The 13,383-nt window shown below is 49.1% G+C and overlaps 1 pseudogene; it reads right to left on the bottom strand.

Moving 5' to 3' along the window:
* LOC135516431 (actin filament-associated protein 1-like) overlaps positions 1 to 13,383 on the bottom strand; it is a 90,337-nt pseudogene that overhangs the window by 6,197 nt on the left and 70,757 nt on the right.

Genomic DNA, 13,383 nt, shown 5'->3' with positions numbered 1-13,383 from the left:
GATGAGAGGAATGGGAGAACAATGGATGAGAGGAACCATGAAGAGAGAACAGGGGATGAGGTCATGATGAAGAGGGAACAGGGGATGAGAGGAATGGGATAACAGGGGATGAGAGGAATGGGAGAACAGGAGATGAGAGGAATGGGATAACAGGGGATGATGAGAGGAATGGGAGGGGAGAACAGGAGATGAGAGGAATGGGAGGGGAGAACAGGAGATGAGAGGAATGGGAGGGGAGAACAGAAGATGAGAGGAATGGGGAGGGGAGAACAGAAGATGAGAGGAATGGGAGGGGGAGAACAGATGAGATGAGGGGAGGAATGGGAGGGGAGAACAGAAGATGAGAGGAATGGGAGGGGAGAACAGGGGATGAGAGGAATGGGAGAACAGGGGATGAGAGGGGAATGGGAGGGGAGAACAGGGGATAAGAGGAATGGGAGAACAGGGGATGAGAGGAATGGGAGGGGAGAACAGGGGATGAGAGGAATGGGAGGGGAGAACAGGGGATGATAGGGGAGAACAGAATGGGAGGGGACAACAGGGTGATGATAGGGGAGAACAGGGGAGGAGGGAGAGGAGAAAGAACCGACCAATGGTTCAACCAATGCTCATCAGAGTTCATAAACTGACCAGAAACCCAGTGAACCCAAGCCTCAGCCCAGAAATACCTGTTAATCACCCAGAAGAGGGTAGGGTCCAACCCTGCTGGAAAATAATAACCTGAATAAGAAACCTTAAGCCACTGGAGCCTCTCCACACCACAAATGACACGTGTGTGTGTGTGTGTCTGTGTGTGTGTGTGTGTGCTCCTCACTAGAACATTAGCCTTTACGAAGGACTGTATACTCATTCAAACCACCACTTGAAATCTTCAACCATCGACACAACGATATGGGCCTATTTTAGCTTGAGATGAAACAAGGATTGTGTAACAGACACTGAATCCAAAATGTCTTGAGAAAGCGGGTTCAAAACGGTCGTAGATCCACAGCATTACTGAATAGACACAGCCCTCCATCATACAGATTAGCCCCACCAGTGACCACTCTGTCCCCTGGCCAAATATGAGTGTTAGTTTGGTCTGGATATGTAGTGACAGTCATCCACAAGGTTGGGTTTTTACGACGGATGGTTTCTAAGAAACTGTATTAGCTCCACCCAAAATATGTCTGCTCCTGCTGCTTCACCAACTGTCAGTTGGGAATTCCGGCATTTTCCGGCTTATTGTGGTGTTTCAGTTTTCCTAGAAAGCGATCAGCGGTGTGTTTGACTGAGGAGTGGGGCACCAGACTTAGTGTCTACTAAGACCAGGCTACTGCTGTATATACAGCCAGTGGCTGGTATAATGATGACTGGAAGTGACAGACGAGCACCAGATGAATTAACATGCCAGTACTGGGTGTCATGATTTGCAGACTGTAATGTACTCATGGGAATGTGTCTCTATCGCACACACACACACACACACACACACACACACACACACACATACTGTCACACACACACACACACACACACACACACACACACACACACACACACACACACACACACACACACACACACACACACACACACACACACACACACACAGAAACACACACACACACACACAGAAACACACACACACACACAGAGAAACACACACACACACACAGAAACACACACACACACACAGAAACACACACACACATACACACACACACACACACACACAAACACACACACACACAGAAACACACACACACACACACACAAACACACACACAGAAACACACACACACACACACACACACACAGAAACACACACACACACACAGAAACACACACACACACACACAGAAACACACACACACACACATAAACACACATAAACACACACACACACACAGACACACACACACACACACACAGAAACACACACACACACAGAAACACACACACACACACACACACACACACACACACACACACACACACACACACACACACACACACACACACACAGAAACACACAGAAACACACACACACACACAGAAACACACACACACACACACTTACTGGAGTTGTTGCGTTTCACAGATGCTGTTCCATTGGTGGTTGTTCCATTGGTCTTCTTGGCCTGGTTCTTGTCCACCTTCTGTTTAGACGCTGTCCCATTGGTCACTGGGACCTTTTTTCCCTTCAGCTGATTGGTTGAGAAGGAGGAAGAGAGAACATCTATTCATAATCTGGTTTGAAATGCACAGGCTTAAAACTGCTAAGTATAATTTGCACATATAATGAAAACCATGAAGTGAACAGACAGTTACAATGGCTACAAAAACAACTTCAATAAAAAACCACAATGTCCACCAACCTCCCCAGGTGGATATGATCATGAGAACGTCTCTGTGCACAGCTGTACAAACACATTTTAAGTTAAACATAACACAGTAATCCCAGTCCTACTGTGCTGCATTACCCCTGCAGTGTGTGTGTGACTGTGTGTCTGATGACAATGAAAGGTTCATCTGAGGATGGGCACACACACACACACACACACACACACACACACACACACACACACACACACACACACACGCTCTGCTGGGAAACAGCAACTCTACAACGCCATGTGATGCCTAATGTGTGTAACAGTGCTGGGTGCCACGTTCAGTACATGTCAGGTTTATGTAGACCAGGGGCATCAACGTCATACCATGGAGGGCCTAGTGTCTGCTGCTTTCAGCTTTTTCAATTAAGACCTAGACAACCAGGTGAGGAGAGCTCCTTACTAATCAATGACCTTTAATCAATCAATCAAGTACAAGGGAGGAGCGAAAACCAGCAGACACTCTGCCTTCCGTGGAATGAGTTGGACACGTGCTGTAACGTCTTTACAAATATAAAATAATGACATAATATGGAGGTGATGGTCAGTGTAAAGGCAAGGAGTAGTGTGAACATATTGAGGACACACACACGCACACACATACACACACAACCCTCTAAAAGCAGGGTGGTCCGCAGTGCTCTGAGAGATACGCAGCCTAACACACTGCAGCTATTTGACCCCCCCCCCTACTTCTGTCAGTTAATATCAAGGCCTCCAGCTAAGGTTTGCTAAAGAGTGCATGGTCAATGTCTCAGACCCTAACTCCCATACACTCAAAACTGGACATTTTACGAGGGGCTCAATATACTTGTAACACCATTCCTCTGCATGGCCATGTTTTTAATCACATTACTAAGAGACACACTACAGTAGGACTAAGCCAGCCGGGATTTTGAGGATAATGTCTGGAAACCTAGATTCTGGGTGGCCAGTATCAACACCATTATATTAAAACAAAGCATGTCTCTGCAGGAATAACACATGTAACAAGAATTGAGACTCAAATTGCATTATTTAATCCTTCTCTTCAATCCCCTCCTCTGTACATACAGTATCTCTGTCCAAAACCCCCTCCTCTCTACATACAGTATCTCTGTCCAATCCCCTCCTCTCTACATACAGTATCCCTGTCCAATCCCCTCCTCTCTCTACATACAGTATCTCTGTCCAATCCCATCCCCTCTACATACAGTATCCCTGTCCAATCACATCCTCTCTACATACCTACATACAGTATCTGTCCAATCCCCTCCTCTAGACATACAGTATCTCTGTCCAATCCCCTCCTCTCTACATACAGTATCTCTGTCCAATCCCCTCCTTCTCTACATACAGTATCTGTCAATCCCTCCTCTCTACATACAGTATCTCTGTCCAATCCCTCCTCTCTACATACAGTATCCCTGTCCAATCCCTCTTCTCTACATACAGTATCTGTCCAACCCCTCCTCTAGACATACAATATCTCTGTCCAATCCCTCCTCTCCTCTCTACATACAGTATCTCTGTCCAATCCCCTCCTCTCTACATACAGTATCTCTGTCCAATCCCCTCCTCTAGACATACAGTATCTCTGTCCAATCCCCTCCTCTAGACATACAGTATCTCTGTCCAATCCCCTCTACTCTACATACAGTATCTCTGTCCAATCCCCCACCTCTAGACATACAGTATCTCTGTCCAATCCCCTCCTCTAGACATACAGTATCTCTGTCCAATCCCCTCCTCTCTACATACAGTATCTCTGTCCAATCCCCTCTACTCTACATACAGCATCTCTGTCCAATCCCCTCCTCTCTACATACAGTATCTCTGTCCAATCCCCTCCTCTAGACATACAGTATCTCTGTCCAATCCCCTCCTCTCTACATACAGTATCCCTGTCCAATCCCCTCCTCTCTACATACAGTATCTCTGTCCAATCCCATCCCCTCTACATACAGTATCCCTGTCCAATCACATCCTCTCTACATACCTACATACAGTATCTGTCCAATCCCACTCCTCTAGACATACAGTATCTCTGTCCAATCCCCTCCTCTCTACATACAGTATCTCTGTCCAATCCCCTCCTTCTCTACATACAGTATCTGTCCAATCCCCTCCTCTCTACATACAGTATCTCTGTCCAATCCCCTCCTCTCTACATACAGTATCCCTGTCCAATCCCCTCTTCTCTACATACAGTATCTGTCCAATCCCCTCCTCTAGACATACAATATCTCTGTCCAATCCCCTCCTCTCCTCTCTACATACAGTATCTCTGTCCAATCCCCTCCTCTCTACATACAGTATCTCTGTCCAATCCCCTCCTCTAGACATACAGTATCTCTGTCCAATCCCCTCTACTCTACATACAGTATCTGTCCAATCCCTCCTCTCTACATACAGCATCTCTGTCCAATCCCCTCCTCTCTACATACAGTATCTCTGTCCAATCCCCTCCTCTCTACATACAGTATCTCTGTCCAATCCCCTCCTCTCTACATACAGTATCCCTGTCCAATCCTCTTCTCTACATACAGTATCTGTCCAATCCCTCCTCTAGACATACAATATCTCTGTCCAATCCCCTCCTCTCCTCTCTACATACAGTATCTCTGTCCAATCCCCTCCTCTCTACATACAGTATCTCTGTCCAATCCCCTCTACTCTACATACAGTATCCGTCCAATCCCCTCCTCTAGACATACAATATCTCTGTCCAATCCCCTCCTCTCCTCTCTACATACAGTATCTGTCCAATCCCCTCCTCTCTACATACAGTATCTCTGTCCAATCCCCTCTACTCTACATACAGTATCCGTCCAATCCCCTCCTCTAGACATACAATATCTCTGTCCAATCCCCTCCTCTCCTCTCTACATACAGTATCTGTCCAATCCCCTCCTCTCTACATACAGTATCTCTGTCCAATCCCCTCCTCTAGACATACAGTATCTCTGTCCAATCCCCTCCTTCTCTACATACAGTATCTGTCCAATCCCCTCCTCTCTACATACAGTATCTGTCCAATCCCCTCCTCTCTACATACAGTATCTGTCCAATCCCCTCCTCTCTACATACAGTATCTGTCCAATCCCTCCTCTCTACATACAGTATCTGTCCAATCCCCTCCTCTCTACATACAGTATTCCTGTCCAATCCCCTCCTCTAGACATACAGTATCTGTCCAATCCCCTCCTCTCTACATACAGTATCTCTGTCCAATCCCCTCCTCTCTACATACAGTATTCCTGTCCAATCCCCTCCTCTAGACATACAGTATCTGTCCAATCCCCTCCTCTCTACATACAGTATCTCTGTCCAATCCCCTCCTCTCTACATACAGTATCTCTGTCCAATCCCCTCCTCTCTACATACAGTATCCCTGTCCAATCCCCTCCTCTCTACATACAGTATCTCTGTCCAATCCCCTCCTCTCTACATACAGTATCTCTGTCCAATCCCCTCCTCTCTACATACAGTATCTCTGTCCAATCCCCTCCTCTCTACATACAGTATCCCTGTCCAATCCCCTCCTCTCTACATACAGTATCCCTGTCCAATCCCCTTGTCTCTACATACAGTATCCTTGTCACCTCTCCCGTAGAAAATAATTGCTATCTGTTTTAATTCATATTTAGTTAAAGGGAGAGTTCACGCCAAAATCATAAAGTTATTCGATGGAATTTAGATGATGTCATTGACATTTGGGTCTATACAAGAAATGTCACAAGGGTCCCAACATCTTTTAGGTATGAAAATGTTTGATAAACATTGACTTTGAAGTGAACTATGCAGTTGATATGAAAGAGAAGAGTTCAGTGTTAGGGTTGCATAAATGTTAGGAAAGCAGTGCGTTAGTCACCTGAGCAATGGCTTTAGTGTTAGTGTTAGCCAAGGAAGCGGAGGAAGAGGAGAGGAGTTTGGATTTGACAGGGCCAGGGGTTTTGTAGTGGCTGGAGGAAGAGGAGGAGGAGGATGATGCCAGGCGACTGGGCTTGGGGGAGTAGCGGGCAGCCAGCTTGGGCGAAGGCATGTTCTCATACAGGTCGGGGTCAGTGTTCTCATACAACACCTCCTCTCTCAGACGTCGCCCTCCGGTGGCAGGGCTGGAGTATAGCGCCTCGGGGTCCTTACGATAGAGGAAGGTATGCAAAGAGGAGAGGAGAGAAGAGAAGGGGAGAGAGAGAAGAGAGGATAGGAGAGGAGAAGAGAGGAGAGAAGAGAAGGGAGAGGAGAAGAGAGAAGAGGAGAGGAGAGAAGGGGGGAGAAGAGGAGAGAAGAGGAGAGAAGAGGAGAGAAGAGGAGAGAAGGGGAGAGGAGAGAAGGGGAGAGAAGAGGAGAGGAGAGAAGGGGAGAGAAGAAGAGGAGAGAAGAGGAGGAGAGAAGAGGAGAGAAGAGGAGGAGAGAAGAGGAGAGAAGAGGAGAGAAGAGGAAATATAAAGAAAGAAAATGATAAGAGAGAAGGGGAGATGAAAATGTGAAACAGAGTGAACAAAGGAGCCAGCAAATGAGACGATAAAAGGGGGGAGGAGAAGAGAAAGAGAGGACACCAAAGGGTTGATGTTGTTGTTACAGACCAGTGAGTTGGAGCAGAACGTACTTGAAAGTTGCACAATAATTGAATCAGAGGGATGAGCATGGGAAAGAGGGAGCGAGAGAGGATGAGAAACAAAAGATGTCCCTGATGCAAGCCATCACAATGCAGCATCCAGACAGGAGATGGAGAGATACTGCTCCCATTTGTTCTTATATATAGATATTTTGTGTGTGTGTGTGTGTGTGTGTGTGTGTGTGTGTGTGTGTGTGTGTGTGTGTGTGTGTGTGTGTGTGCTTACCATTCCATTGATGGGCACATCATCATAGTGCAGTGCCATTCCAGAGGGACATGCGTAACTGTTGGCAGGGTTGTCCAGATAAGGGTTGGGAGATACAGCACGTTTACTGGTGAAGCTGAGGAGGACACTGTGAGTTACTATACAAGGACAAATGACACCTTCTCCTCAAAATCCTAGTCATCTATAGAAATGTAGAGCCCTATTGGGAATAAGGAGCGAATTTGCCTTTAAGGACCCTTATAGCTGTTGTCTCATATTGTCCCCATCATACAAATAACAGTCCAATCATTTAGTAATCCAGTTGATATTGAAACTCTTCATCCAGCCCTTTGCTAAGTGTGTTGTGGTTTGTTTGTGTGGGCAGGACTGGACTGCACACAGTGCTCTGGTGAAAACAATGCTGGTAAGAGAGTGACTCACATCCTCTCAGGGAAAACATTGATCCAGAGTCGTGCATTCCTAACTCAACAGGGGCTGAGGGGTTTTTTCAAAACCTCATAGTGGACACATACCATCATGCACCCGTCCCAACTGTCATACAACGCTTGCCTTTTTGGTGGATTTCAAAACGCATGCACACACTCGGCCAACATACCCACCAACACCCCATCTTTAATAAAATATAGATATTTAGTTTTTCCTTTTTTTTGCACCAGATATAAACATACGAATAACAACTTAGAGACAAACACAAACAATGACTACATCTCATCAGCCCAGAACTGCTCACAGCCCATCTGGAAAACAAAATTACCCCTATGTGTGTGTGTGTGTGTGTGTGTGTGTGTCTCACCAGAAGGACTGCTTGGCCAGCTGGATAACGTTTGGCGTAGTCTCTACATCTGTGTGTGTGTGTGTGTGTGTGTGTGTGTGTGTGTGTGTGTGTGTGTGTGTGTGTGTGTGTGTGTGTGTGTGTGCGTGCGCGTGCGTGCGTGCGTGTGTGCGTCTCACCAGAAGGACTGCTTGGCCAGCTGGATAACGTTTGCGGTCTCTACATCTATGTAATCATAATGTAAAGCTGCAGGGTCTGTGATAGAGCCTGTTTCAGCTAGCAGCATCCCCAGCCACCGACCCATGACCTCTGAGGAGGACGCCTGGAGAGAACAGGGTTTAGAGAGATCCAGCACTATTTTATATCCAACTCAAACTATCACATGACCACAAAGCTACTCACTAGCTAGTTAGTGCATTTGATGGTGTGGGAAGATGCCCCTTGGGCGCTGATTTAAGGTCAGATCTGATGATTTGAACATGAAGGTTCAGATTTGGCGTGGTGGGTGGCTGATCCCAGATCTGAATCTATGACCAACTTCCACCCATTGACCACCAACCTACCTCCAGTACAGCCACCTCCTGTCCGTTGCGGAGCAGGCGGAAGGCGAAGGGTGTTTGGAGTCCAGTCCCGGGCTGACCTCGCAGCCCCTGAGGGGCAGGCTGGCCGTGTGGGTCTTCAGATCAGTACGGTCCTTATGAAGCAGCAGCTGGTTGTCCTTCAGACGACACCAACGCTCACGCCAGCGGTTATTGGACAGCACGTTCAGGTAGCCTGTCAATCAGGCAAGACGGACCAGTTAGAATAAAGGGGTGTGGTAAAGTGACCAATGGTGAAACAGCAGACCAGGAAATGGATAAGTAATCCTCCCCTTAAATGATTTAGATGCACTATTGTACAGTGGCTGTTCCACTGGATGTCAGAAGGTGAATTCACCAATTTGTAAGTCGCTCTGGATAAGAGCGTCTGCTAAATGAGTTAAATGTAAATGTAAATGAAATGGGTCAATAGCTGCAGTTCTGGTTGTTGTAAGTCAAGGCATGTCCCCGTACATTCTACATAGAAACAACAACAATGTATTGGAACACATTTTAACAGAGCACCTATACGACCAATCCACCCTTGATATAGGTTGTCCTCTACACCCCAGATGTGACCTCTAACCCCTAACAGGTGTCTTACCACAGGTGGGTATGTCCTCCTCGGCTGAAGAGGTCTGTTCGTCAGTGGACGGCTTCTTCTTGCCTAAGCCAATGATCTTAGTGATCTTCTTCCCCGCCCCTTTACTCAGCGTGCCTCCCTTCTGACTCTTCTGAGAGTCCTTCTTCCCTTTACCTGAGGGAGAGAGAGAGACAGTTGGCGAGGGAGACAGAGAGAGAGGAGGGGAGAGAGAGTGAGAGAGAGAAAAAGGAAGGTATAGAGGGGGAGGGAGAGAAAGAGAGAGAAGGTATAGAGTGAGAGGGGGGAGGGGGAGAGAGAGAGAGACATACAATGCCAGAGAGCTAGACCATCACAGTACTGTAATCTTTAACAATTCAACTATGATCACAGTACCTGATGAGACTGTAATAGACAAGCAGATCATTTGAATATTTTGGTCAGAAATTAGGCCTACTACCCAAAGAGACCCATGGACACAATGACAGTGAACATTATCCTGGAAATACTGTGGTCTAAACCAGGCCTTAAAGGCTGTCTCTGTGTGTCTGAAGATACAATCTGCTGGTCCCTGTTGTTTGGATTGGAGAGGAGAGAGACACAGGAGAGAGACACAGGAGAGAGACAGAGGAGACAGAGGAGAGAGAGGAGAGAGACACAGGAGAGAGACACAGGAGAGAGACAGAGGAGAGAGACAGAGGAGAGAGACACAGGAGAGAGACACAGGAAAGAGACACAGGAGAGAGACACAGGAGAGAGACACAGGAAAGAGACACAGGAGAGAGACAGAGGAGACACGGGAGAGAGACACAGGAGAGAGACACAGGAGAGAGACAGAGGGAGAGAGACAGAGGAGAGAGACAGAGGAGACACGGGAGAGAGACAGAAGAGACACGTGAGAGAGACACAGGAGACACGGGAGAGAGACACAGGAGAGAGACAGAGGAGACACGGGAGAGAGACAGAGGAGAGGAGACAAGAGAGAGAGACGGAGACACAGGGAGAGAGACAGAGGAGAAAGACACAAGAGAGAGACACAGGAGAGAGACAGAGGAGAGAGACAGAGGAGAGACAGAGGGAGAGACACACAGGAGAGAGACGGAGACACAGAGGAGAAAGACACAGGAGAGAGACAAAGAGAGACAGAGGAGAGAGACAGAGGAGAGAGACAAGGAGAGAGACTGAGGAGAGAGAGGGAGACACAGGAGAGAGAGAGGAGAGAGACAGAGGAGACACAGGAGAGAGACACAGGAGAGAGACACAGGAGAGAGACAGAGGAGAGAGACAGAGAGAGACACGGGAGAGAGACAGAGGAGAAAGACACAGGAGAGAGACAGAGGAGAGAGACAGAGGTGACACAGGAGAGAGACACAGGAGAGAGACACAGGAGAGAGACAGAGGAGACACAGGAGAGAGACAGGGGAGAGAGACAGAGGAGACACAGGAGAGAGACAGAGGAGAGAGACAGAGGGAGACAGGAGAGAGACACAGGAGAGAGACAGAGGAGAGAGACAGAGGAGACAGGGAGAGAGACAGAGGAGAGACACAGGAAAGAGACAGAGGAGAGAGACAGAGAGACACAGGAGAGAGACACAGGAGAGAGACAGAGGAGAGAGACAGAGGAGACACAGGAGAGAGACAGAGGAGAGAGTCACAGGAGAGACAGAGGAGAGAGAGAGGAGACACAGGAGAGAGACAGAGGAGAGAGACAGAGGAGACACAGGAGAGAGACAGAGGAGAGAGACAGAGGAGACACAGGAGAGAGACACAGGAGAGAGACAGAGGAGACACAGGGGAGAGACAGAGGAGACACAGGAGAGAGACAGAGGAGAGAGACACAGGAGAGAGACACAGGAGAGAGACAGAGGAGACACAGGAGAAAGACAGAGGAGACACAGGAGAGAGACACAGGAGAGAGACAGAGGAGACACAGGGGAGAGACAGAGGAGACACAGGGGAGAGACAGAGGAGACACAGGAGAGAGACAGCGAGAGAGACAGAGGAGACACAGGAGAGAGACACAGGAGAGAGACAGAGGAGACACAGGAGAGAGACAGAGGAGACACAGGAGAGAGACACAGAAGAGAGACAGAGGAGACAAAGGAGAGAGACACAGGAGAGAGACACAGGAGACACAGGAGAGAGACAGAGGAGACACAGGAGAGACACAGGAGAGCGACACAGGAGACACAGGAGAGAGACAGAGGAGACACAGGAGAGAGACACAGGAGAGAGACAGAGAGACACAGGGGAGAGACAGAGGGAGACACAGGAGAGAGACAGAGGAGAGAGACAGAGGAGACACAGGAGAGAGACAGAGAGACAGAGGAGACACAGGAGAGAGACAGAGGAGACACAGGAGAGAGACACAGGAGAGAGACAGAGGAGACACAGGGGAGAGACAGAGGAGACACAGGGGAGAGACAGAGGAGACACAGGAGAGAGACAGAGGAGAGAGACAGAGGAGACACAGGAGAGAGACACAGGAGAGAGACACAGGAGAGATAAGATAGGAGACACAGGAGAGAGACAGAGGAGACACAGGAGAGAGACACAGGAGAGAGACAGGGGAGACACAGGGGAGAGACACAGGAGAGAGACAGAGGAGACACAGGAGAGAGACACAGGAGAGAGACAGAGGAGACACAGGGGGAGAGACACAGGAGAGAGACAGAGGAGACACAGGGGAGGAGGAAGGAGAGGACAGAGGAGACACAGGGGAGAGACAGAGGAGACACAGGGGAGAGACAGAGGAGACACAGGGGGAGACAGAGGAGACACAGGAGAGACAGACAGAGGAGAGACAGGAGAGAGACAGAGGAGACACAGGGAGAGACACAGGAGAGAGAGAGGGAGAGACACAGGAGAGAGACACAGGAGAGAGACAGGGGAGACACAGGGGAGAGACACAGGAGAGAGACAAGAGGAGACACAGGAGAGAGACACAGGAGAGAGACAGAGGAGACACAGGGGGAGAGACACAGGAGAGAGACAGAGGAGACACAGGGGAGAGACAGGAAGGAGAGAGACAGAGGAGACACAGGGGAGAGACAGAGGAGACACAGGGGAGAGACAGAGGAGACACAGGGGAGAGACAGAGGAGACACGGGGAGAGACAGAGGAGACACAGGAGAGAGACAGAGGAGACACAGGAGAGAGACAGAGGAGACACAGGAGACAGAGGAGACACAGGAGAGAGACAGAGGAGACACAGGGGAGAGACACAGGAGAGAGACAGAGGAGACACAGGAGAGAGACACAGGAGAGAAACAGAGGAGACACAGGAGAGAGACACAGAGAGAGACAGGAGACACATGAGAGAGACACAGGAGAGAGACAGAGGAGACACAGGAGAGAGACACAGGAGAGAGACAGAGGAGACACAGGGGAGAGACACAGGAGAGAGACAGAGGAGACACAGGAGAGAGACAGAGGAGACACAGGAGAGAGACACAGGAGAGAGACAGAGGAGACACAGGGAGAGACACAGGAGAGAGACAGAGGAGACACAGGAGAGAGACACAGGAGAGAGACAGGGGAGACACAGGGGAGAGACACAGGAGAGAGACAGAGGAGACACAGGGGAGAGACACAGGAGAGAGACAGAGGAGACACAGGGAGAGACAGAGGAGACACAGGGGAGAGACAGAGGAGACACAGGAGAGAGACAGAGGAGACACAGGAGAGAGACAGAGGAGACACAGGAGAGACAGAGGAGACACAGGGGAGAGACAGAGGAGACACAGGGGAGAGACAGAGGAGACACAGGAGAGAGACAGAGGAGAGAGACAGAGGAGACACAGGAGAGAGACACAGGAGAGAGACAGAGGAGACACAGGAGAGAGACAGAGGAGACACATGAGAGAGACACAGGAGAGAGACAGAGGAGACACAGGAGAGAGAGACACAGGAGAGAGACACAGGGGAGAGACACAGGAGAGAGACAGAGGAGACACAGGGAGAGAGACAGAGGAGACACAGGAGAGAGACACAGGGGAGAGAGACAGAGGAGACACAGGGGAGAGACACAGGAGAGAGACACAGGAGAGAGACACAGGAGAGAGACAGAGGAGACACAGGAGAGAGACAGAGGAGACACAGGAGAGACACAGGAGAGAGACAGAGGAGACACAGGGAGAGGCAGAGGAGACACAGGGGGAGAGACAGAGGAGACACAGGAGAGAGACAGCGAGAGAGACAGAGGAGACACAGGAGAGAGACACAGGAGAGAGACAGAGGAGACACAGGAGAG

Source organism: Oncorhynchus masou, chromosome 27 (assembly GCF_036934945.1).
Source record: "Oncorhynchus masou masou isolate Uvic2021 chromosome 27, UVic_Omas_1.1, whole genome shotgun sequence".
Classification (NCBI taxonomy): domain Eukaryota; kingdom Metazoa; phylum Chordata; class Actinopteri; order Salmoniformes; family Salmonidae; genus Oncorhynchus; species Oncorhynchus masou.
The sequence above is the reverse complement of the archived record's forward strand: the minus strand, read 5'-3'. Positions and strand labels throughout refer to the sequence as shown.